Source organism: Pleurodeles waltl, chromosome 10 (assembly GCF_031143425.1).
Source record: "Pleurodeles waltl isolate 20211129_DDA chromosome 10, aPleWal1.hap1.20221129, whole genome shotgun sequence".
Classification (NCBI taxonomy): Eukaryota; Metazoa; Chordata; class Amphibia; order Caudata; family Salamandridae; genus Pleurodeles; species Pleurodeles waltl.
Window position 1 is genome coordinate 1,029,848,886 of NC_090449.1, and position 5,041 is coordinate 1,029,853,926.

A 5,041-nucleotide genomic window follows, 5' to 3' on the forward strand; every position below is an offset into this window, starting at 1 on the left:
TTGATGGCATTGTACAGCACACGTACAAAGTAGCAAAAGGTCTTAAAGGACAGTTTTTGTACTGAAAGAATTACTTTGCAGTTCACAACCTATGCTTTAGAGAATGCACACACCTTGGTGGTATGACACAAGAGTGTGTTAGTTGGTGTCTGATAGCCAGAAATATGCCAGCACTGAGGGGGAGAAAAAATGCTCTGTATTGTAGTAGAAATGGCACATTTTTGCTCTCTCCTTTTGATGCAAGGCAGCGCAGTAACTTCACTGCTGTACCACATTGACATCAAATATTAGTAAACCTGGGCCCCTGTATGTGACACCACAGCTCCAGGTGCCCGTGCACTCATGTGTTGCTGTCCATCCTAATACTGACAGTGAGCCAGAAATAGGACTGAGCCTGGAAAGCCCAAGAAATGTCTTTCTGGAGGAAGTACTTCTGCTGGCACTTCCGATGAAGATAATAACAGGGGCTGCTCCTTTCTGTTCCTCATTATTAAATGGTAATTATGCTAGTCTGGTAAATCACAGGTTAGGGTAGGCCACTAGCCACATGGTGACTGGGATCTCTCACACAATGGCATGCGCCCTCACAGACACAGTCTCAGACACATACTTCAGAGGACCCTCATTTGAGGCTATCCACTACCTACAAGCCAACTAATCTTGGCTATACTGATAGTCATGCTGGACCACGTCCATTAGCAAACTCCACAATCTGCTAATGACGTCTGCATCCGGCTCCTTGCCACAGCGCCAAGAGTCCAAGGAATTGATGACCCAGTGCTATACTAAAAACTATGTAACAGAAAGACACTATCAAGGCAGAGAAACTCCCTAAGCCAGTTCTAGAGGTCTACATCAGTCATGATGCTAATGTGTGGTTTGTTTTCAGGAAAATGTACTTACCCACCTAATATACACAAGATGTATGAGTGTGGTTGGGATTTTTTTCACAGTGTAAGAGCCTAGAATGTGACCACTGGAAACAGCTGTGCTAAAAAATTCCCAGAACCAAAGCTGTTCTCACATGTAAAAAACACCAAACAAAACAGAATTGATAAAAGAGGCAATGAATGAATAATGAGATTTCCACTCTGACAAGTATTTTTGAAAACCGTTTGCCCTTGGTCCTGATCCTGCAGTAATCGACTTTTTTTCTAGCGCTTAGGTATGCAATGGCCTGCGTGCTGAAAAAGGCCTCACATATATTAACTATGGTGTGATGAAGATGTTTATTTAAAAAAGGTGCTTAAAATTACTGCATTCAGTCACTAATGCCTGAGGCCTAGTACACTGTCAAGAGTTAAGTTGTCAGTTTAAAACTAGTTCATTGTCTCATGGAGGACGGCTGTATGTTTTTTAGATTCTCTGAGAGGCTCTATGCACACTGGTAAAGTGGCCTTGCACGCTCTGACTGAATAAGAAACAAATAGGTCAGTTTCTTAGGTCGAGCATAAACTTACGTTCTCTTGTATATTTTAGTTTACTCATGCTTGAGCTTAAAGCGATTTAATTTGCTTGTTTCAGTGACATTTAAAAATCCTTCCTTGCTAGTGGTCGGTCATGTCTGTTAGTCCCTCCTTTTTCTCTTTGGGAGCAGGGACTAACTACTGTATGATAACACTTTGTCCTGTTTATCTGGTCTTTAGGGGACTATTTTTTTTCTTTGTTTCCTGCTCGTGTTCAGGGAAGCTTCTCAGAGTATTTTTGCTCTCAGTTTAGCTTAGCTGTAAACAAGTCTGTTATCTTTGTCACATTCGGTCTTTGTGGGTTCTCTGCGCCATCCCTCAGCTGCCTGGTTGATTTTCTTTACCAAGTGTGCCTGCCAAGCAAGGGCAGAGGATCTATTGTTTCTTTTAGTTAATTATTTGTTTTTTAAATTACTTGTTTTAACTTTGGGAAGATATTGGAGGCTTTACATGACTACCCGCTTCATTACAGAAGGACACATTCATTTTATGAAGGCACGGGGAGATTAAGTGCTGTTTAGCTGAAGCCGTGACTCAACCCCATGTCCTCGGTTTCAAAGCCCGCAGCTCTAGTTGTTGCACTGCATCTTCTCCCTGTTGTACCATCTTTTTGTGGCGTGCATGAGGCATTCCAGTTCCTTTAATTAGTGCAGCGATGGGCTTTCTGTTTACACATAGCGGTCTTTCCTTTGTTCGGCATGGCTCGCCCACCTCCATTTTTTATTTATTTATTTAATTACTTGTTTTTATTTCATGATGTGTTCTATCGGCCGCTGGTGTCCTTTCACATGCTCCTGCTTGAGAGATGAAACGCCATCCCTGAGGCCTGACTCCAGTCTACTCTGCCTCGTTTGACGAGACAAGCGAGCATGGACATCCACCCTAACCCATCTCACATGGCTTTGTTTGCAAACAGTACAGAGCAGCCGCTGCCCGCCAACTATGTGCACGACTAGGGTGTTAACTGCCAATCACTTGGCCGATGAACTGCCCCCTGGCCAGCATAGGCGGCGCCCAAAACATTCTTGAATGAGCAATCGGCACGTGCCGTACTGCACATGTTCAGTTCATCTCTTGTCCCTTTCCTCCAGACAAAGGGACACCGGAATGTACAGCCGAGGGGCAGCTGGTGGGTGTTCTTTATGGCGGGCTGGAATTGGAAAGGATGTAGCAGGAGTGCTTGGTCTTTGGGATTCGTCCGTCTATGAATTAGAAGCGCGAGTGATGGTGGTACTAGTCGCTATCTCAGCCACCACCCATACACTCCATACACTCCTGCTGTAGTTCGGCTAGTCACTTGGCATCATGAATACTTCTGAACGCCTTGCTCAGCTCGCAGTATGCCGAAATTCTGTAAAATAGTCATCCTTGGTTACCCATCGGTTGGTGAGTGGAAGACAGTCGTGCTACTGCGCATGCGCTTGCAGCAGTAGATGCAATGGAAGAGAAGAAGGAGAGAACAAAAGTGCACTGAACGGAAAGAGGAGTTTGTTATTTAGTGTTAATGTTTTAAAGAAATTAATGCCTCAACACTCTTTTCTTCCCTTGTGCTTCATGCTCTCTGCCCCGGGAAGTTTCAATTTTCTATTAAGGAACTCTGTTTTTTTTGGTTTGTTTTCTTTCTGGTTACTTTGGCTGTGTTTATCTCATTATAAATTTGCATGGCTTATCCCTGTTGGCATCACCTAGGGGGTGCTTTTATCACCCAGCATCAGTGCTTAATGTGTGCTTGTTGTTTCCAGTGCGGGACACCAGCACTTATTTTTGAGGGCCTGCACTTATTTTTCTGCCTCAAGTATTTACTGTGAGCAAAAGACACCTATGGGAAAGACGGAGGAAAAGAAAAACGAAAAAGCGTCACAATGGGAGAAAGCTGCAAGAGTGAGCTGAAGGGGCAGGGAGAGGCTGTAAACGGATTAAAGAGGGCCGAGATGGCTTCAGGATTACGCTGCGTCAGTATCCTGTGCTCTCACATTTAATTGCAGCAGCCGCGTGATTCAGAGAAGAGCTTTTTGCGCCGGCACGTTTTTATTTACAAATTAAGTACTGGGCATCTTCATGTCTGCCAGTAGAAGCATTGTCATTTATGCGATCTTCAGCCAGCCCTGCCTTGTTAGCACATAGTAAAGAGTGTTCTGGGAACTGCAGTTTCACTTTTAATATTGAAATCATGCAAAGGGCTATTGGAATAAGCGCCAGACCTTGTTGCAGGTGTCACGCATACCATAAAGCCACTCCGCATATATGTGAGTATTTTTAATGGTGATTTTTATTTTTTATTGCATTCGGATTATGAGGCAGGTAAAGCTGCCAGTAGGCCTTTTAAAAAAAATAAAAAATGCATAGATATATAGGTAGACTGGCTTTGTGTCAGCCCTCTTATCCATTTGCATGTTCAGCTGCCTTTCACAATTGACTCCCTCCCACCACATGGATCAATAGGTGGCGCTCTTCAGGCATTGGCCCCCTTTAAGGGTTAGTGGGACATTTTTTATGATCACATGAAAACACCCGTCCAAAAAGAGGTGCCAGAGCTTGTGCAATAGGACATCCATGCATACATCTACCTACTTCAGGTTCCCATAGGACTCGGTCACTGGTAGCATCATCTCACTGCCTCATTCAAAAGCGTTGGCTTACAATGACCAGATGCTCCATGTCACAGGGACACAGCTTGGTTTTGATTTAACGCAGTGCATTCTGGGAGTTGCAGTCATGTTCGTGGTTAGACAAACTGGACCAACATATCCGATAAGTATGATATGTACAGACAAAGTCCAGAAGGGGTGCCTCTGTGACTGGTCATTCTGCCTCTGATGACCCCTGACATGGAACTTCCTGCACTGACTTGTTTCACAATTGGCCCAGTGGCCTACTGGATAAGGCATCAGCCTCCGGAGCTGGGGATTGTGGGTTCAAGTCCCACCTGGGTCGCGCGAGGTGTTTTTTATACCCCTCGAAGAAAGTAAAGGAAGCAAGCTCGTGATATTTATGAAAAAAATAATTTAATTTAATCAAATTGTCTTCAGAAGGTGGTCCGTGTTTGTTATATGAACGCCGCGACTTTATCAGTTTCGACACCTACCACCAGCTGGACGGATGCGAGATTGTCTGACTGCAGGTCGACCTGCCTAAAGGGGCAGACATGTTTTCCCAGCACTAGACCAAGCCACCATAGGGGACCTGGTTCTGAGCGCCGCGACCACCACCGCTGTGGCCCCACACAGTCCCCCCCACAGGCTCTGTAGTACCAATGTCCAGTGCTTAATTTGTAAATAAAAACGTGCAGGTGCCCAAAGCTCAACACTGAAACACACGGATGCTGCAATTAAATGTGCGAACACGGAATGCCGAGGCAGCTAATCCTGAAGCCCTCTCGGGCCTCTTCAATCCATGTACAGCCACTCCCTGCCCCTTCAGCTCACTGCTGTCTCCGTTTGTGACGCTTTTTCGTTTTTCTCTTCCCCCGTCTTTCCCATATTTGACTTATGCTCACAGTAAATGCTTGAGGCAGAAAAATACGTGTGGTGCCCAGCACCGGAAACCACCAACACAAATTAAGAACTACCGATGTC

At 45.0% G+C, this 5,041-nt stretch overlaps 1 non-coding gene across 1 annotated transcript; it reads left to right on the top strand.

Annotated features, from left to right (window-relative positions):
* Nucleotides 1-4,327: 4,327 nt before the first annotated feature.
* Nucleotides 4,328-4,400, top strand: TRNAR-CCG (transfer RNA arginine (anticodon CCG)). The gene has a single exon. It is a non-coding gene; the product is annotated as a tRNA-Arg (tRNA).
* Nucleotides 4,401-5,041: the final 641 nt, after the last annotated feature.